We start from the raw sequence: 21,624 nt of genomic DNA, 5'->3' as shown, positions 1-21,624 counted from the left end.
TAATGGTTTTAATTTCTTTAATACTTAACAGAATATGACTTCATTTTAATTGTTTTCCCATTTTCTTCACTGATAGGAGTAGAAATAAGCTTAGAAAGGCATCATTGGTGTTAAGTGGCTAAATGAACTAGATAGGCCGGAATCGTACCAGCCCTTTGAGTGCGGGTTTGGAGGCGGGCCCACTGTCAAAATGGCCCTAATTGACAGCGGGTCGGAAGTCCGTTCTGAACCCACCTCTTTGTCAGTTTCTCAAGTGTCGGGTCTGCCTGCAGATCGCAGACCCGACACCAAGAGGCAGGCCAGCCAATTAAGATTGTTGAGAAGCACTTTAAAGGTAATTTAAATTAATTTTACAAGGCACTTACCTTTTTCACCAAGTTTTTCACGCCAGGTAAGTTTGTCGAGTGCTCAGTGACTCTCCATTGCTTTGACTAGTTGACAGCTGTAGAAGTGGTATAAAAGCTACTATTTCACAGCTGTTCACTTTCCAATCTCAGAAGCTGAACCTTCAGGATTTGGAAGACACTTTTGAGCTGTATGCAGTTTGGAAGAGTTTGCAGTGAAATCACTATCCACTGTCACATCCTGGGAGCAACCTCTCTCACCATTGAGATATCACTTCTGTCATCTCAACTTCAGCTGCCATCTATTCAAGCAGCATCGGTGTCCTTGAAAAAATCTACCTCGGTCCTCACAATCTCATCACGATCAGCCCTAACACCAACATTACTAAACACACCAGCATCACCAATAACAACACCAACCGTAGCCACAATCACCTGACACAGGGCATCAGCACCCGACCACATTGCTGCCCGGGACGCCAGGGATGGCCTCACCATGGCCACATTTACTTCACTTGACGTTGTGCACCTGGCTGCCACATGGTGCACCAATTGGCACCAATCCACACCATCACCATAAAGCATCCCTGCAATGCCCAAACCATTCCTTTCACATTCATCACCATTGCGCAGGGTACCCTTATGTCTGACCATTCACTACAACTCACTAAGCCACTTACAAAGGTGCACACAAATCTGCCCAAGAACACAAAGGGGCGGAAATTGCCCCTTTTCTGTGTCCTGTTAGCGCTGCCGGTAGGCGTTAACTGGGTGCTCAAATTTTGGGGGAGATTGGCACTTAGTGCCATGCCCCACATCTTGCACTCCGAGGGGAAAATTGCCCCGCGGGATGCTAGGCTGGCACAGGCCGATGTCCGCGCCCACTTTGCGGGGTGCTGACATCTGCCTGGGGCGCCCCTTAAAGGGGAGTGCGTGTGCGCCCGGGGCTGCCATGTTTTATTGTTGGCCAACGTTCTTGTCAGCCTGACAATGCGGCTCTCCTTTCAGCCGGGCCTTCATCATGCAGTCCGTTACTCCCTTTTGTTGGCCCAGTTGAAAATGCCCCTGGTGGCTCAGTGGTGCCCACCAAAGGGATTGCAGAGTCTGCAACAGCCCTCCCCTTTAAATGACCTCAGCGCCATGCTACTGCTCCGAGTGCGCCCCCGAAATGTATCAGAGCGCTCGAAACAGCGTTTCTGGCGCTCCCACTCATTTCCAGGTCACAAAGGGGGAATTTCACGCCATGGGCGGGACTTCTGCTCTGGTCGTTAACTGACCTGGGCTGGAAATTATAGCGCCCCCAGAGGGGCCGCGGGGCAATTTTGCCACCAACGTGTTCAAAATAAAGATTTCAATGTTTGACAACACATTAGCAGAAACTCGACATGAACATTGGCGATAACACCCAAGTGGCTACCTAGAAATTGGACTCAGATGAGGGGGAGTGTGAGGGGTGGCTAGTGAGAGTGGGAAGTAATAATGTAGATAGAGAGAGGGGAATGGGTGAAGGTGCAAGTTAAGGATGTGCAGGAGTAGGTTAGGGAAGGCAGATTGATGGGGATCTGATGAGTGGCACAGAAGGATGAGGATTAGTGTGGCTTTGCAGTAACGTTTCGTGATCTACTGAGATCATTGAAAAGTTTGTACCACTGCAGCCAGATCCTTCTGACAATATCCCTGCTTGTGCCCTCCGGTGTAATGTACAACCAGGCTGCGGAGGTCTCCTAGGGAGGTCTCTTCCATCCATTGGAAGAGAAGAGAACCTTCCTGTGTTCTATGACTCCTGAGAGCCTGTGTGCAGCTGTGCACCTTTGTGCAGCGCTTGTCAGTGTTTGCAGCACCTCAATGCTGTAGAACACTGACAGCACAACTGTCAACATCTGCTGATGATGCAGCATCAAATGACGTCATCAAATCCACTCCCTTTTAATTGGCCGGCAAATGCGCTGGGTGGGCTTAACAAACCCAATCGACATAAAATCACTTCTACAGAGCGATATGGAGCCAGCAGCGGGTTCGGACCCCGCTACCGAACCCAGCCACAGCAAGCCCACCTCGGTAGGCAAAATCGTGGCCTCTGTGTGTACAACAGGTCCCCTGACCTCATGGCATGGCAATTCAGTATGGCCGTGGAGATTTGAAGTCGGTCTTAATGTATTTCCATCGCAGCTTCTCTGGTGCCTTCCTATATCATCTAATCACTCTTTTAAATGTTCCTCTCCTGTTCTTCTGAAGTGTGGAACATGTCATCCTTGATTATGTATCCTTAATGCTTTGAATTAAAGGCTGATTTTTAAAAATTCATTCTCGGGTTGATTAATGCTATTTTTAGTTGCCCTGAGAAGGTAGTTCTTTCACTAGGTCATTTCAGAGGGCACTAAGAGTCAACCACGCTGGTGTGGGACTGAGGTCACATATAGTCCACACTGAGTAAGGATGGCAGGTTTCCTTCTCTAAAGGACATTAGTGAACCTGCTGACTTTATGGTTACTTTTTACTGATACTATCTTTTTATTTCTAGATTTTCTTTTAAACTCAAATTCTCACTCTGCCATGGTGGGATTTGAATTAACGTTCTCTGGATTTATAGTCCAGGCATTTAGATTGCTAGTCCAGTAATGTAACCATGACCATACCCATGCACCTTTTATTCTAACTAGGGCCAAATGCATAAATATATCAACGAGCTGGACTTAAGAATTGAGACAGCAACATCAACATTTGATAAGGGCACCAAATTGGTGATTGTTGCAAATTAAAATGAGGATCGTGAAAGTCTCCAGCAGGATATAGATGAGCTAGCAGGATGGGAAAATAGGTGGCAGGTGCAGTTTAATGTCAAAAAATGTTAAGTGATGGAACTAACAATAGGGAAATAAATACAATATAAATGGAAAGATTTTATATGAAGTATGGAGCAGAGGAACCATCTACTTTGAACCTAATAAAGATAGAGCAGAGTACTTTCTAAATGGTAAGAAGCTATGAATTGTGGATGAGCAGAGAGATTTAGAGGTCCATGTACTGAAATCACTAAAAACTAGTGGACAGGTACAAAAAATAATTTAAAAGCCGAATGGAATGTTAGCCTTCATCTCCAGAAGCTGGAATACCAAAATGTGTGGAAGTTATGCTACAGTTGTATAAAGCCTTAGTTAGACAACATCAGGAGTACTGCATTCTGTTCTGGGCAGTGCACCTCAGGAAAGTTATATTGGCCTTCGATAGGGTACAGCGCAGATTCATAAGAATGATACCGGGGCTAAAAAGGTTAAATTATGATGATAAGATGCATAAACTCAGCTTGTACTCTCTTGACTATAAAAGAATAAGGGGTGATCTAATTGAAGTGTTTAAGATGGTTAAAGGATTTAATCGGGTAGATAAAGAGAAACTATTTCTTCTGGTGGGAGAGTCCAGAACAAGGGGCATAACCTCAAAATTAGAGCAGGGACGTTCAGGAGTGATGTCAAGAATCACTTCTTCACACAAAGGGCGATGGAAATTTGTAACTCCTGCTCCCAAAAAGCTGTTGAGGCTCGGTCAATTCAAAATTTAAAAACTGAGATTTTTGTTGGACAAGGATAAAGCAGTAGACATATATTTAGATTTCCAAAAGGCCTTCGATAAGATACCGGATAGTAGACTCATGACTAAGCAAGCTAGCTGCAAAACAGAAAACAGAGAGTAGGGGGTTAAAGGTAGTTACTCAGACTGGCAAAAGGTGATAAGTGGTCCAGGTTCACCATTTACAAAACCGATTGGGCTTGGGAATTTGAAGTACAACTTCAAAATTTGCTGACGACACCAAATTGGGATGGGGGTTGGGGGGTATAGTTAATACATGGGAAAACTGCAACAAAATACAGGAAGACATTAGTAAACTTGCAGAATGGACGTGGAATTGGCTAATGAACTTCACTATAGATAAGTGTGAGGTGGCACATTTTAGTAGGAAAAATAAGGAGGCCACATACAAATTGGAAAATAAGTATCTCTATATGGTGCAGAGGAGCAGAGGGATCGGGGCGGGACGAGGGGGGGTGGTGGGGGGACGAGGGGGAGGTTACAGATACACAAATCACTAAAAATAGGTTAATAAGGACCAAGCTCATGGTCTACAGAGCTGTGGTAATACCCGCCCTCCTGTATAGATCAGAGGAATGGACGATGTACAGAAGACACCTCAAGTCGCTGGAGATATATCATCAATGATGTTTCCGCAAGATCCTGCAAATCCCCTGGGAGGACAGGCGCACCAACATCAGTGTCCTCATCCAGGCCAACATCCCCAGTATTGAAGCACTGACCACACTCGATCAGCTTCGCTGGGCCGGCCACATAGTTCGCATGCCAGACACAAGACTCCCTAAGCAAACGCTCTATGCGGAACTCCTTCATGGCAAACGAGCCAAAGGTGGGCAGCGGAAACGTTACAAGGATAGCCTGAAAGCCTCCTTGATAAAGTGCGACATCCCCACAGACACATAGAAACATAGAAACATAGAAAATAGGTGCAGGAGTAGGCCATTCGGCCCTTCTAGCCTGCACCGCCATTCAATGAGTTCATGGCTGAACATTCAACTTCAGTACCCCATTCCTGCTTTCTCGCCATACCCCTTGATCCCCCTAGCAGTAAGGACCTCATCTAACTCCTTTTTGAATATATTTAGTGAATTGGCCTCAACAACTTTCTGTGGTAGAGAATTCCACAGGTTCACCACTCTCTGGGTGAAGAAGTTCCTCCGCATCTCGGTCCTAAATGGCTTACCCCTTATCCTTAGACTGTGACCCCTGGTTCTGGACTTCCCCAACATTGGGAACATTCTTACTGCATCTAACCTGTCTAACCCCGTCAGAATTTTATATGTTTCTATGAGGTCCCCTCTCATTCTTCTGAACTCCAGTGAATACAAGCCCAGTTGATCCAGTCTTTCTTGACAGGTCAGTCCCGCCATCCCGGGAATCAGTCTGGTGAACCTTCGCTGCACTCCCTCAATAGCAAGAATGTCCTTCCTCAGGTTAGGAGACCAAAACTGTACACAATACTCCAGGTGTGGCCTCACCAATGCCCTGTACAACTGTAGCAACACCTCCCTGCCCCTGTACTCAAATCCCCTTGCTATGAAGGCCAACATGCCATTTGCTTTCTTAACCGCCTGCTGCACCTGCATGCCAACCTTCAATGACTGATGTACCATGACACCCAGGTCTCTTTGCACCTCCCCTTTTCCTAATCTGTCACCATTCAGATAATAGTCTGTCTCTCTGTTTTTACCACCAAAGTGGATAACCTCACATTTATCCACATTATACTTCATCTGCCATGCATTTGCCCACTCACCTAACCTATCCAAGTCGCTCTGCAGCCTCACAGCATCCTCCTCGCAGCTCACACTGCCACCCAACTTAGTGTCATCCGCAAATTTGGAGATACTACATTTAATCCCCTCATCTAAATCATTAATGTACAGTGTAAACAGCTGGGGCCCCAGCACAGAACCTTGCGGTACCCCACTAGTCACTGCCTGCCATTCTGAAAAGTACCCATTTACTCCTACTCTTTGCTTCCTGTCTGACAACCAGTTCTCAATCCATGTCAGTACACTACCCCCAATCCCATGTGCTCTAACTTTGCACATCAATCTCTTGTGTGGGACCTTGTCGAACGCCTTCTGAAAGTCCAAATATACCACATCAACTGGTTCTCCCTTACACACCTGGGAGACCCTGGCCGAAGACCACTCTAGGTGGAGAAAGTGCATCCGGGAGGGTGTTGAGCTCTTCGAATCTCAACGTCGAGAGCGTGAAGAGGTCAAGCGCAGGCAGCGGAAGGAGCGTGCGGCAAACCAGTCCCACCCAACCCTTCCCTCGGCGAATGTCTATCCCACCTATGACAGAGTCTGTGGCTCTCGTACTGGACTGTTCAGCCACCAAAGAACTCACTTCAGGAGTGGAAGGAAGTCTTCCTCGATTCCAAGGGACTGCCTATGATGATAATGAAAATAAGCAAGCACTACACCAGGGTTAATTTCTAGAGGTATAGCATTGAAAAGCGGAGAAGTTATGTTAAACTTATATAGAACCTTGGTTAGACCAGGGGTTGTCAAACTTTTTGTTACCAGGCTACCCAACCCACCCCACCATCCGCACCCCCCTGCCCCACCCACTCCGATGTTATAAAAATTCTGTGATCCCCCTGTAACACAAGTATTTTTTCTGTACAAAAATTAATTTGTTATTAATAGCTCTATTACACCTTACGTAAAGAAGAATTTAAGTCCTAGATTTACATCAGCAAAATACTGCGGATACTGGAAATCTGAAATAAAAACTGAAAATGCTGGAAATACTCAGCATCTGTGGAGAGAGAAACAGAGTTAACGTTTCAGGTGCAATGAAAGGTCATTCAGCATTTTCAGTTTTTATCCTAAACTTACATTATGAGGGAGAAATTCCGTATCATCCTGTTTGGGGCTATAACTTTTGGAATTGTGACTTTTTAGCACCAGATGCTAATGATTGTGAACGTCTACTAAATTGGGTGTTAGCACCCCTGGAAGGAAAGGGAGCGCTAAATCAAGTGTTAATGACCTCAGTAGGATGCTACAGGGGCACTACCATCAGAGTGATAATGAATTTCAGGAGCAATGCATTCAGCAATGATCCTTCCATCCTTCACACAGGCCCATTCCAGCTCTTAAAGGGGAGGTTGTATCATTGCGCAGCTGCTCATTTTCAGCATTGCTGGATTTGAAGGCAACCTGTGAGGAAGTGAAATCTCCTGATGGCAATGGCTGATCCCAATCCCAGGGAGAGAGCTCGTCGATTCACAGACATGGCATTGGAGGCATTGGTGGCTAGAGTGGAGTGAAGCACTGTTCCCGACACTAGTAGGAGGCCATTGCCCCAGGTCTTCAGGGCAATGTGGAAGGAAGTAGTAAAGGAGGTTGCAACCAGTAGTGTAGTGCAAAGCAGCCAGATACAGTGCTGGAAAAAATTCAACGACCTCACTTGGATGGTCAAGGTGAGTACATAAGAACATAAGAAAGAGGAGCAGGAGTAGGCCATTTGGTCCCTCGTGCCTGCTCCACCATTTAATAAGATCATGGCTGATCTGATCACTAGCTCAGCTTCACTTCCCTGCCCGCTCCCTATAAACCTTCACCCACTTATTGGTCAAAAATCTGTCTTTCTCCATCTTAAATATATTCAATGACCCAGCCTCCACAGCTCTCTGGGGCAGAGAATTCGAAAGATTTATAACCTTCTGAGAGAAGAAATTCCTCCTCATCTTAGTTCTAAATGGGTGATCTCTTATTCTTAAACTATGCCCCCTAGTTCTAGATTCCCCCATGAGTGGAAACATCCTCTCTGCATCTACCTTGTCGAGCCCCTTCAATATCTTATATGTTTCAATAAGATCACCTCTCATTCTTCTAAACTCCAATGAGTATAGGCCCAAGCTGCTCAACCTTTCTTCATAAGTCAACCCGTTCATCTCAGGAATCAACCGAGTGAACCTTCTCTGAACTGCCTCCAATGCAAGTATATCCCTCCTTAACTAAGGAGACCAAAACTGTCACAGTACACCAGGAGTGATCTCACCAAGTACAGTTGTAGCAGGACTTCCCTGTTTTTATATTCTAGCCCCCTTGCAATAAATGTTAGGCTAACTGATATAGTTTCCTGCTTTCTGCCTGCCTCCTTTTTTAAATAGGAGTGTTTACATTTGCGGTTTTCCCATCCACTGACACCTCTCCAAGAATCCATGGAATTTTGGTAGATTGCAACCAGTGCATCCACTATCTCTGCAGCCACTTCTTTTAAGCCCTTCAGATGCAGGCCATCAGGTCCAGGGGACTTGTCCTACTTTAGTCACATTATTTTATCAAGTATTTTTTCTTTAGTGAAAGTGATTGTTTTAAGTTCCCCCCTCCCGATATCTCCTTATCTATTATTGGGATATTTTTAGTGTCTTCTACCATAAAGACCGATACAAAATATTTGTTCAAAATCTCTGCAATTTCCATGTTCCACGTTATTAATTCCCCAGTCTCATCCGCGAAGGGACCAATGTTTACATTAGCTAATCTCTTCCTTTTTATATACGTACAGAAGCTCTTACTATTTGTTTTTATATTTCTTGCTAGTTTACTCTCATAATCCATCTTCTCTTTCTTTATTTTTTTTTAAGTCATCCTTTGAAACAAAGAAACATAGAAAATAGGTGCAGGAGTAGGCCATTCGGCCCTTCGAACTGCACAACCATTCATAGAAACATAGAAACATAGAAAATAGGTGCGGGAGTAGGCCATTCGGCCCTTGGAGCCTGCACCACCATGCGATAAGATCATGGCTGATCATTCAGCTCAGTACCCATTTCCTGCTTTCTCTCCCTACCCCTTGATCCCTTAAGCCGTAAGGGCCATATCCAACTCCCTCTTGAATATATCTAATGAACTGGCATCAACAACTCTCTGCGGTAGGGAATTCCACACCTTAACAACTCTCTGAGTGAAGAAGTTTCCACTCATCTCGGTCCTAAATGGCTTACCCCTTATCCTTAGACTGTGACCCCTTGTTCTGGCCTCCCCCAACATCGGGAACATTCATCCTGCATCTAACCTGTCCAGTCCCGTCAGAATTTTATATGTTTCTATGAGATCCCCTCTCATTCTTCTAAACTCCAGTGAATGCAAGCCCAGTCGATCCTCATATGTCAGTCCTGCCATCCCGGGAATCAGCCTGGTGAACTTTCGCTGCACTCCCTCAATAGCAAGAATGTCCTTCCTCAGATTAGGAAACAAAAACTGAACACAATATTCAAGGTGAGGCCTCACTAAGGCCCTGTACAGCTGCAGCAAAACCTCCCTGCTCCTACACTCAAAACCCCTAGCGATGAAGGCCAACATGCCATTTGCCCTCTTCACCGCCTGCTGTACCTGCATGCCAAACTTCAATGACTGATGTACCATGACACCCAGGTCTCGTTGCACCTCCCCTTTTCCTAATTTGCCACCATTCACATAATATTCTGCCTTTGTGTTTTTGCCACCAAAATAAACAACCTCACATTTATCCACATTATACTGCATCTGCCATGCATTTGCCCACTCACCTAACCTGTCCAAGTCACCCTACAACCTCTTAGCATCCTCCTCACAGCTCACACCGCCACACAGCTCAGTATCATCTGAAAACTTAGATATATTACTCTCAATTCCTTCATCTAAATCATTGATGTAAATTGTAAATAGCTGGGTTCCCAGCACTGACCCTGCGGCATTACGTAAGTCACTGCCTGCCATTCTGAAAAGGACCCGTTTATCCCGACTCTCTGCCTCCTGTCTGCAAACCAGTTCTCTATCCATGTCAATACATTACCCCAATAGCATGTGCTTTAATTTTGCACACCAATCTCTGTGTAAGACCTTGTCAAAAGCCATTTGAAAGTCCAAATGCACCACATCCACTGGTTCTCCCTTATCCACTCTACTAGTTACATCCACAAAATATTCTCGAAGATTTGTCAAGCATGATTTCCATTTCATAAATCCATGCTGACTTGTACTGATCTTGTTACTGCTTTCCAAATGCGCTGCTATTTCATCTTTAATAATTGATTCCAGCATTTTCCCCACTATTGATGTCTGGCTAACAAGTTTATAATTCCGTGTTTTCTCTCTCCCTCATTTTTTAAAAAGTGGTGTTAGATTCGCTACCCTCCAGTCCATAGGAACTGATCCAGAGTCGACAGATTGTTGGAAAATGATCACCAACGCATCCACTATTTCTTGCGCCACTTCCTTAAGTATTCTGGGTTACAGACTAGCAGGCCCTGGGGATTTATCAGCCTTCAATCCCATCAATTTCCCTAACACAATTTCCTGACTAATAAGGATTTCCTTCCGTTCCTCCTTCTCGCTAGACCCTCGGTCCCCTAGTATTTCTGGAAGGTTATTTGTGTCTTCCATTTCTTTGCTCCCCATTATAAATTCACCTGCTTCTGACTGCAAGAGACCTATGTTTGGCTTCACTAATCTTTTTCTCTTCATATATCGATAGAAGCTTTTGCAGTCAGTTTTTATGTTCCCAGCAAGCTTCCTCTCATACTCTATTTTCCCCCTCCCAATTAAACCCTTTGTCCTCCACTGCTGAATTCTAAATTTCTCCCAGTCCTCATGTTTGCTGCTTTTTCTGGCCAATTTATATCCCTCTTCCTTGGATTTAACACTACCCCTAATTTCCCTTGTTAGCCACGGTTGAGCCACCTTCCTGTTTTATTTTTACTCCAGACAGGGATGTACAATTATTGAAGTTCATCCATGTGCTCTTTAAATGTTTGCCATTGCCTATTCACCATCAACACTTTAAGTATCATTCGCCAATCTATTCTAGCCAATTCACGTCTCATACCATGGAAGTTACCTTTCCTTAAGTTCAGAACCCTAGTCTCTGAATTAACTTTGTCACTCTCCATCTTAATAAAGAATTCTACCATATTATGGTCACTCTTCCTCAAGGGGCCTCGCACAACAAGATTGCAAATTAGTCCTTTCTCGTTACACATCACCCAGTCTAGGATGGCCAGCCCTCTAGTTGGTTCCTCAACATATTGGTCTAGAAAACCATCCCTAATACACTCCAGGAAATCCTCCTCCACCGTATTGCTGCCAGGTTGTTTAGCCCAATCTATATGCAGATTAAAGTCGCCCATGATAACTGCTGTACCTTTATTGCACGTATCCCTAATTTCTTGTTTGATGCTGTCCCCAACCTCACTACTACTGTTTGGTGGTCTGTACACAACTCCCACTAGCGTTTTCTGCCCTTTGGTATTCTGCAGTTCTACCCATACAGTTTCCATTTCATCCAAGCTAATGTCCTTCCTTACTACTGCGTTAATTTCTTCTCTAACCAGCGATGCTACCCCACCTCCTTTTCCTTTCTGTCTATCCTTCCTGAATGTTGAATACCCCTGGATGTTGAGTTCCCAGCCTTGGTCACCCTGGAGCCATGTCTCCGTAATCCCAATTATATCATATTCGTTAATAGCTGCCTGCGCAGTTAATTCGTCCACCTTATTATGAATATGCCTCGCATTGAGGCACAGAGCCTTCAGGCTTGTCTTGTTAACACACTTTGTCCCTTTAGACTTTAGCTGTAATGTGGCCCTTTTTGATTTTTGCCTTGCATTTCTCTGCCTTCCACTTTTACTTTTCTTCTTTCTATCCTTTGCTTCTGCCCCCATTTTACTTCCCTCTGTCTCCCTGCATAGGTTCCCATCACCCTGCCATATTAGTTTAACCCCTCCCCAACAGCACTAGCAAACACTACCCCAAGGACATCGGTTCCGGTCTTGCCCAGGTGTGGCCCATCTGGTTTGTACTGGTCCCACCTCCCCCACAACCGGTTCCAATGTCCCAGGAATTTGAATCCCTCCCTCCTGCTCGACTCCTCAAGCCATGTATTCATCTTAGCTATCCTACAATTCCTATTCTCACGAGCACGTGGCACTCGTAGCAATCCTGAGATTACTACCTTTGAGGTCCTACTTGTTAATTGAACTCCTAGCTCTCTAAATTCAGCTTGTAGGACCTCATCCCGTTTTTTACCTATATCGTTGGTATATGCACCACGACAACTGGCTGTTCACCCTCCCCCTCCAAAATATCCTTCAGTCACTCCGAGACATCCTTGACCCTTGCACCAGGGAGGCAACATTCCATCCTGGAGTCTCGATTGCGGCTGCAGAAACGCCTATCTATTCCCCTTACAATAGAATCCCCTGCCACTATAGCTCTCAATAAGATCATGGCTGATCATTCCCCTTTGTACCTTTTTCCTGCTTTCTCTCCATACCCCTTGATCCCTTTAGCCGTAAGGGCCATATCTAACTCACTCTTGAATATATCCAATGAACTGACATCAACAACTCTCTGCGGTAGGGAATTCCACAGGTTAACAATTCTCTGAGTGAAGAAGTTTCTCCTCATCCCAGTCCTAAATGGCCTACCCCTTATTCTTAGACTGTGTCCCCTGGTTCTGGACTTCCCCAACATCAGGAACATTCTTCCTGCATCTAACCTGTCCAGTCCCGTCAGAATGTTATATGTTCCTTTGAGATCCCCTCTAATTATTCTAAACTCCAGTGAATACAGGCCCAGTCGATCCAGTCTCTCCTCATATGTCCGTCCTGCCATCCCGGCAATCAGTCTGGTGAACCTTCGCTGCACTCCCTCAATAGCAAGAATGTCCTTCCTCAGATTAGGAGATCAAAACCAAACACAATATTCCAGGTGAGGCCTCACTAAGGCTCTGTACAACTGCAGTAAGACCTCCCTGCTCCTATACTCAAATCCCCTGGCTATGATGGCCAACATGCCATTTGCCTTCTTCACCACCTGCTGTACCTGCATGCCAAACTTCAATAACTGATGTACCATGACACCCAGGTCTCGTTGCACCTCCCCTTTTCCTAATCTGTCGCCATTCAGATAATATTCTGCCTTTCTGTTTTTTCCACCAAAGTGCATAACCTCACATTTATCCACATTATGCTGCACCTGCCATGCATTTTCTTACCTTACCTCACCTAACCTGTCCAAGTCACTCAGCAACCTCTTAGCATCCTCTGCACATCTCACACCACCACCCAGTTTAGTGTCATCTGAAAACTTGGAGATATTACACTCAATTCCTTCATCTAAATCATTGATGTATATTGTAAAGAGCTGGGGTCCCAGCACTGAGCCCTGCGGCACCCCACTAGTCACTGCCAGCCATTCTGAAAAAGATCCGTTTATCCTGACTCTCTGCTTCCTCTCTGTCAACTAGTTCTCTATCCACATCAATATATTACCCCCAATGCAATGTGCTTTAATTTTGCACACCAATCTCTTGTGTGGGACCTTGTCAAAAGCCTTTTGAAAGTCCAAATACACCACATCCACTGGTTCTCCCTTGTCCACTCTACCAAGTACATCCTCAAAAATTTTTAGAAGATTTGTCAAGCATGATTTCCCTTTCACAAATCCATGCTGACTTGGACCGATCCTGTCACTGCTTTCCAAATGTGCTGCTATTTCATCTTTAATAATTAATTCCAACATTTTCCCCACTACCGATGTCAGGCTAACTGGTCTATAATTCCCCATTTTCTCTCTCCCTCCTTTTTTAAAAAGTATTGTAAAATTAGCTATCCTCCAGTCCATAGGAACTGATCCAGTGTCGATAGACTGTTGGAAAATGATCACCAATGCATCCACTATTTCTAGGGCTACTTCCTTAAGTACTCTATTTTATTAAACATTTCCAAATCCTCTGGCCTCCCACTAATCTTGGCAACATTGTATGCCATTGTTTTCAATTTGTTACCACCCTTTACTTCCTTAGTTAGCCATGGATGGTTCTCGCTTCTCTTAAAGTCTTTCCTTCTCACTGGAATATATTTTTGTTGAGAGTTATGAAATATCTCCTTAAATATCTGCCACTGCTTATCAACTGTCTTACACTTTAACCTATTATCCCTGTCCACTTTAGCCAACTTTGCCTTCACACCTTTGTAATCGCCTTTACTTAAGATTAGGACACTGGTTTGAGACTCAACTTTCTCACCCTCCAACTGAATTTGAAATTGAACCATGCTATGATCACTCTTTCCTAGAAGATCCTTTACAATGTGATAATTTATAATGCCTCATTACACAGTACTAGATTACCCACCAAATATCTGCACCTACTCAAACTCACATCTCACGCCTTGCATTGGTTCCACAATGTACTGTTGAAGGAAACCATCCCGGATACACTCTATGAACTCTTCCTTAAGGCTACCTCACCCAATTTGATTTGTCCAATCAATATGAAGATTAAATTCGCCCATGATTATTGCCGTACCTTTCTTACAAGCCTCCATTATTTCCTGATTTATTCTCTGTCCAACAGTGTAGCTACTGTTCGGGGGCCTATAGACTACGTCAAGCAGTGACTTCTTCCCCTTATTATTTATCTCCACCCAAATTGATTCTACATCTTGATCTTCTGAGCCAATATCATTTCTCACTACTGCACTGATCTCATCCTTTATTAACAGAGCTACCCCACCTCCTTTTCCTTTCTATCTATCCTTCCGAATTGTCAAATACCCCTGAATATTCAGTTCCCAGCCTTGGTCACCTTGCAACCACGTCTATGTAATGGCTATCCGATCATACCCATTTATATCTGTTTGTGCCGCTAACTCATCTATCTTGTTATGAATGCTGCATGCATTCAGATAACGAGCTTTTAATTTTGTCTTTTCTGATACACTTTTATTTTTATACATTCTGTCCCTTCTTGTCACTCTCTGGTTATCACTTCTCCCATTGTTACTCTGCTCTATTGCCTTCTCCTTTCTCTTTGACTTTTTACATTTCTGCTCAACTGAACTCTCCCCCCACTATTTAGTTTAAAGCCCTCTCTACAGCCCAATTATTCGATTCACCAGGACACTAGTACCAGCACGGTTCAAGTGAAGCTTGTCCCAATTGAACAGCTCCCTCTTACCCCAGTACTAGTGCCAGTGCACCAGGAATCGAAACCTATTTCTTCCACACCAGTTTTCAAGCCACGCGTTCATCTCTCTGATCTTATTTACCCTATGCAAATTTGCTTGTGGCTCAAGTTGTAATCCAAAGATAATTACCTTTCTGGTTCTGCTTTTTAATTTAGCCCCTAGCTGCTCATACTCCCTCAGCAGAACCTCTTTCTTTGTTCTACCTGTATTTCATTGGTACCTGCGTGGATCACAACAACTGGTTCTTCCCACTCCAAGTTCCTCTCCAGCCCAGAGGAGATGTCCTTAACCCTGGCAAGCAACACAGCCTTTGGGACTCATGCTCTCGGCTGCAGAGAACAGTGTCTATCCCCCTAACTATACTGTCCCCTACCACTACAACATTTATTTTTACTTGCCCCCACTTGAATATCCCCCTGTACAATGGTGCCGTGGTCAGTTTGCTCATCCTCCCTGCAGTCCCCGCTCTCGTCCACACAGAGAGTAAGAGCCTTCTACATGTTGGACAAAAGTATGCGTTGAGGCTCCTCTGGCACTACCTCCTGGGTCCCCATTCCTACCTCACTTGTAGTCACACCCTCCTGCCCCTGGCCACGAAACAAATTAGAATTTTTTAACCTAAGGGGTCTGACTGTCTCCTGGTACACAGCGTCCAGGTAACTCTCCCCGTTCCTGATGTATCGCAGTGTCTGAAGCTCGGTCTCAAGCTCGTCAACTCTAAGCCTTAGTTCTTCAAGCAGCTAACACTTGGTGCAGGTGTGGTCACCACGGACATCTAATGGTGTCCACCAGCTCCCTCATGCTACAGTGATAGAGAATTCAAACAGGCTGCATTTAGACAGGTTGAGAAAACACAGACTCCCATGTCGATGTGCAATTCAGCATGTTGCATTAAGTCATCAATCAACTTGACATTTTAGGACCTTGGGTAGCGAGCCAATTAAAAGATTAAAAGACTATTAATTGAGCCAATAAGGTCAAAGAAGGCGAGTTCTTTTCTGTAAAATAATCCAGGTATAAGTACAGACATTTTGGCCATGTGATATCAGAAGGACAAAGATCTGGCTTAAAGCCAAGAGCTTGTTACTGCTGTCCAAAAATAAAGTGACATTAAAACTACAATCAGAGTTTGTATTTCAATGGGAATTAAGAGATCTAACAATTTTGGTGTCACTAACAGGATCGCTGAGGAAAGAAACTGAATTTTGGACATCGGACCTACATACTGAGGTAAGGACTCCTCTTTATAAAAGTCCTCAGTCAAAAGTCTAAATTCGCCTCTCCTTCTACGCGATTCCGAAAGCCTCCGGTTTGCGAACCCTCCGGTTGGTAGTCGGTCGAGGTCCCATAGACGTCTAAACTTCGGCGGTGTGTTAGTTAATTAATTACCGACCTTTTGATCGGCTAGAAAGCCTACGACTCGAGACCCCAGTAAAGAAATCAGTATTATGGCAGCAGGAGATAAGAGCAAAGAATTGCCTACAACTGTTAAAGGTGGGCAGGCACCACCTGAGGTTTCGCTAGATTAAATTCTCGAACAGTTGAAAGAATACATTGAGCAACAATTCAACTTATCTAAAACCTGTATTAAGATCGAACAAAAGTACGGAACCTCCAAAGGACAATGGTCCTTGGACGAGATTAAAAGGGTCTGGGGAAAAACGACCCATATGAAAAATAAAGAGCGAACTAGATGGTCCCTAGCAGTTATGGGACAGATTCGAAAACGGAATGAAATTATAATGCGTTCCCAACATGATCAAGAACTGATCAGTACAAAGGATCAATTGCAAGCTGTTTGTGCACAGCTGCAACAGAAAAAACTTGAACTTGAAAAGCTGGAAGCGGAAGTTAAAGATCTTAACGGTGAAATTAAAGAATGGAAAAAATCATGAGGTCAAGAGACAGTAATAGGAAAAGGAAAATGTATTGGTCAATTCCCAGCGCAAACCTAAAGACACGACTGAGGAATAGATACGGATTCTGAATCCTCCGACAATACAGGGTCGGAGGGTGAAGAATTAGGGGTGCGCTTTGCCCCGTTTAAAAAAAGACGAGTTGTAGTCAAATCAGAAGAGACTGCGGATGAGGGCGGAAGCAAAAAAACAAAGAAAAGGCTGCATAAAAAATACTTATTTCATGATCAGGCAGACTCAGAGAACATTGATAAATGGTCCAAGGAGTTGCCCAATCCAAAGAAAGGGGGAGTAAAAACATGGGACCAATTGGACCGCTTAAGAAATATATATCAACTTCATCCCTGGGATGGAGTGCAAATTTTGACCATAATGGTGCCAAAAACACAGGGAAGAAAACTGCACGACAAGGTAGAAGAAGCTTTGGGGCAGGATGAGCAAGAATTAGACACAGGATGGGAGGCGATTAAACACTGGCTGTAAGCCTTCAGTCCAGCTAAGACAGACTGGGGAAAAATTGCAGCCTGCCAACAGAAAGGAACAGAGGAGGTCCCGGAGTATGACGAGCGGTTTAGATGCACGTGGCTAGAACATTCGGGTATGAATAATACAGATGAGGAAATGGATGAACAAGTGTTTTGACCCCTGAAAGCAGCTTTCGTGGCAGGTCTAAAGCCAGAACTGTCCAAAATGCTTAAGGTAGTGTTACCGGACTGGGAAGATAGAGGAACTACCTTTGCAGCATTGGTGGATCGATGTAACCAATTAGATCGGGATATGGGAGCTAAAGTCCGAGCCTACAGGCTATGGGATGGAAATCCCAGGATTCCGATAAACCGTCATTAGGAAAATTACCCGGAAAATGTCATTATTGTGGGAAAGAAGGTCACTGGGCCAAGACATGCAGGGCAAAACAGCAAGGTCGTGGCTGGGGAAGAGGACGCAGCCAGGGATACAATTCAGCCAACAAACCAGGCTTGTCACAAGATAATGACGTCATAGAAGCATTTAAGCGACTGACAATACAACAACAGAAGGAGTTACTTGGGATAGCAAAAAACGATTAGAGCCCACGCTGCCCCCCCTCCTCGCACTAATACAACAGAGGGGAGATGGGCTATATATAACTGTGAGGGTGGGCGATAAGGATGTGGACTGTCTTTTAGACACAGGGGCGGAATTAACATGCTTACCCCTGCAATATGGAGACTTTTTGCCGTTGGATGGTAGAGCACATACAGCCTATGGAGTTGGGGGCCATAAAATGGAAATTAAAAGGACAACACCGGTACTTATAGGGCTGGGTCCACATGAACGAACCACGTCGGTCTGGATAGGCCCAGTAGATCAACCCCTTTTGGGAATGGACGTTCTAATCCAAATAGATTCATCGTTGCATTTCGAGGATGGTCGGGTGACATGGTCAATTAGAACTTTGAAGAAAGAAGAATTGAAGGAACACCCAATATGGGCTAAAGATAAGAACGATTGTGGCCTACTCCAGATGGAGCCTGCGTCATTTACCGGGACCAAGCCTCCATGCACTAAACAGTATCCCATCAGTCCAACTGCCATCACGGGAATTTTACCGGTTATTCAGCAATTGGAGAAACAAGGGGTGCTTATTAAAACGCATAGCTCCTCCAATAGCCCCATGTGGCCGGTACAGAAATCTAATGAGACTTGGCTTTTGACTGTCGATTATAGGAAAGCTAACCAGTGTATTGATCAAAAAGCTCCTTTGGTCGCAGATCCCTCCACCATTTTTAATGCCCTCAAACCGGAACATAAATATTTCTCGGTTATAGATATGGCCAACGGATTTTGGTCGGTGCCTCTGGCACCGGAGGTTCGACAGTTGTTTGCTTTCACGGTCCAAGGACAACAGTATACTTGGACCCAGTTACCGCAGGATTTCCACAACAGCCCTACGGTATTCCACATGGCTTTACAAAGCCATTTGTGAGAATTACCTCCCCTGTCATCCATAGTCATCCAATATGCAGACGATATCCTGCTAGCTTCAAACACGGAGGACCAGCATGAACAAGATTTACGAACTTTGCTGGACCACCTTCGGCTGAAAGGACATAAAGCCAGCATCGACAAAGCACAAATATCCCAAGAAGAGGTTGTATACCTGGGACAAAAGATTTCACAAGGAAAGAGAGAACTTACCCAGGATAGAACTGCAGCCATTTGGGCTGCTAAAAAACCACCACTATTCAGGAACTAAGGTCTTTTTTGGGATTGTGTAACTTTAACAGAAATTGGATTGACTCCTTCACACAGCTTGCTCAGCCACTGAATTATATTTTAAAGAGGAAACGTGCCTCAAAAGAAGCCATCACCCACACTAAGGGCCCAAGTTTCGAGCCGTGCCTAGAACGGCGCAGTCCCGACCTGGACGCCCGTTTTTCGCGCCACAAAGTGCACCTAAAAAAACCCTCTGTATTCTCCACCTCTCTGCAGGTCCTCTGGCCCTCGGCGCAGCGCAGCAGGAGCTGTAGGGGGCGGAGCCAGGTCCCTGCGCCGAAAACAGTGCCGGGACCTCTGCACATGCGCGCTACAGTGGACACGCAAGTGCAGTAGCTCCAGGCGCCCGAAACTGTGTGGGAGGGGCCCGAAGCACGCAGCCCCTAGCCCTGGCCGAATGGCCTCACTGGGGCTGCGTGGATAAGGCTCCTCCCACGGCCAGCTCCTGCTTCCTCCCGACCCGACTCTACTCCCGCTTCCCGCCCCCCGCCCCCGCTCCCGGACCGGACCCGACAACCGCCCCCCCCCGCCCCCGGACCGGACCCGACAACCGCCCCCCCCCGCCCCCGGACCGGACCCGACACCCGCTCCCCCCCGCCGCCTGCCCCCGGACCGAACCCGACACCCGCTCCCCTCCCCCCGCCTGCCCCCGGACCGGACCCGACACCCACTTCCCCCCCCCCGCCCCCGCCCCCACCCCCACCCCCGCCTCCGGACTGGATCCGACCTGATCTCCCTCTCCCTCCCTCCATCCCCCCGACCCAAACCGAACCGACCTCCCTCCCACCACCCCCTCGACCCGACCCAATGCCACCTACCTGTAAATCTGCTGCCCGAAGTCTCGGGCCCGGCCCGTTCAGCCTCCCTCCCCCTTCTCCTTCCCCCCCACCCCACCCAATCTCCTTCCCCCCCACCCAATTTCCTTCCCCCCCCTAATCTCCTTCCCCGCCCAAATCTCCTCATCCCAATCTCCTTCCCCCCCAATCTCCTCCACCCCCATCTCCTTTCCCCCATCTCCTTTCTCCCCCTTCTCCCCCCTCCCCCCTTCTCCCCCTCCCCCCTTCTCCCCCTCCCCTCTTCTCCCCCCCTCCCCCTTCTCCCCCCCCCTTCTCCCCCATCCCTCCCCCTTCTCCCCATCCCTCCCCCTTCTCCCCCTTCCCTCCCACTTCTCCCACTTCCCTCCCCCTGCTCCCCCCTCTCTCCCTCTACCCCCCTCCTCCCCCTCCCCTCGCTGTCAGAAACACAGACACTGACAGACAGAGAAGAGAGACACACAGACAGACAGAGAGATAGAGACACTGACAAAGACACACTGAGGGGAGCATCCCAGCACGCTGTTGGAGGGCTCCCGGTGCTGCAGTCGGTAAGTAGAAAATGTTTTATTTTTTGATTTTTTAAAATTATTTCTTATTAATTTTTTTTGATTGATTTCTTAGTTGATTTATTGATGTATTTATCATTTATTATTGATGATGGCTCTTTATTTGTAAAACTGAAGTGTTTAATGTTTGTAAACTTCCCTTTAAACACCCCCCCCCCACCATTCCCTATGCCTGATTTGTAACCCAAGGCTCATTTTCTAAAGTGTAGACAAGGTTTTTTCGAGCGTACAAAAATCTTCACCTACTCCATTTAAAGTTAGTTTGGAGTAAGTTTTCACTCACGAAACTTTGAAATCAGGCGTAAGTGGCCGGACACGCCCCCTTTTGTAAAAGAAATTCTGTTCCAAAGTGAAACTGTTCTCACTGACTAGAACTGGAGCAAACTAAATGATGAGAATTTCTAAGATACTCCATTCTACACCAGTTGTTCCTAAAAATCAGGGGCAAATCATGTGGAAACTTGGGGCCTAAGGAACAGCAAGAGGCCTTCCTGAGTTTGAAAAAGGCTTTGTGTTCGGCACCGGCTCTGGGAATCCCCGACAGTGGTAAGCCATTTACCCTGTTTGTCCATGAGAAAGAAGGATATATGACAGCTATACTGACACAAGAACATGGGGATCGGCAAAGACCTATTGGCTATTATTCGGCAAAACTGGATGCAGTAGCCCTCGGATGGGGAAGTTGCCTAAGGGCTATGGAAGCTACATGTCGAGCGGTAATGACCACTACGGGTCTAGTCCTCGACCAAAAGCTGATTGTCAAGTGTCCCCACACCGTATACGCTTTGCTGTCTATGACTAGAATGTCTCAGGTGACAGCAGCTAGATGGACCTGCTGGACAGCAGTTTTGGAAGCTCCTAATCTCCATATCATCCGGGCCAGCCCGGTTAATCCCGCAACTATGCTCCCGATGTCAGAATCGAGGGAGCAAGAGGGGGGAGAATGTGAAGAGCATGACTGCGTGGAGATTTTAAAAGAAACAGAAGAAGCAGCCTTAGCAGCAGAGGAGCCTCTGCACAACCCAGACCTCATCCTGTTTACAGATGGTTCCTCCTTTGTTGACAATGGTACCAGAAAAGCAGGATGGGCAGTTACAACCTTATATAAGGTAGTGGCAAAAGGATGTTTACCCTCAGGAACGTCAGCACAACAGGCCGAGTTAC

Source organism: Pristiophorus japonicus, chromosome 1, assembly GCF_044704955.1.
Source record: "Pristiophorus japonicus isolate sPriJap1 chromosome 1, sPriJap1.hap1, whole genome shotgun sequence".
Taxonomy (NCBI): Eukaryota; Metazoa; Chordata; class Chondrichthyes; family Pristiophoridae; genus Pristiophorus; species Pristiophorus japonicus.
Note: the sequence above shows the minus strand (reverse complement) of the source record.